The following is a 424-nucleotide window of genomic DNA, read 5'->3' as shown; positions in this document are numbered from 1 at the left end:
CATTTTCAAGTTAATGAAGGTTGTAATGGAGATAGAAAGCAAGGTAGATTTCAACTTTATACTTTGTATATTCACATACAAATAATATATTAAAAATTATTCAGTTCTAGTTTATCATTAGACCAAGTAACTTAAATGTTAAAGACAAATGGTAGAAAAAAATTATAAAAGTTGAAGAAGATGGTGATAATGAAGGCATTATTGAGGTTAAAGATAAGGAAGGAGAAAAATCTCACAATCAAATCATGATGATGAGGATGATATTGAGATTGATGTTGATTATGGAAGCTGATTAAATTTTATTACTATATATATTCTTAATTTAAATTAAAGTCGCACTTTTTAAAATGCGGGTTTAATACAAAATTAGGAGTCATATTTTAAAATTATCATAGGATTGATGGTGCTTTTTTTGTATCATCGA

The sequence above is a fragment of the Vitis vinifera genome, chromosome 2, assembly GCF_030704535.1.
Source record: "Vitis vinifera cultivar Pinot Noir 40024 chromosome 2, ASM3070453v1".
In the NCBI taxonomy this organism is placed as follows: Eukaryota; Viridiplantae; Streptophyta; class Magnoliopsida; order Vitales; family Vitaceae; genus Vitis; species Vitis vinifera.
This window is presented reverse-complemented; position numbering follows the sequence as displayed.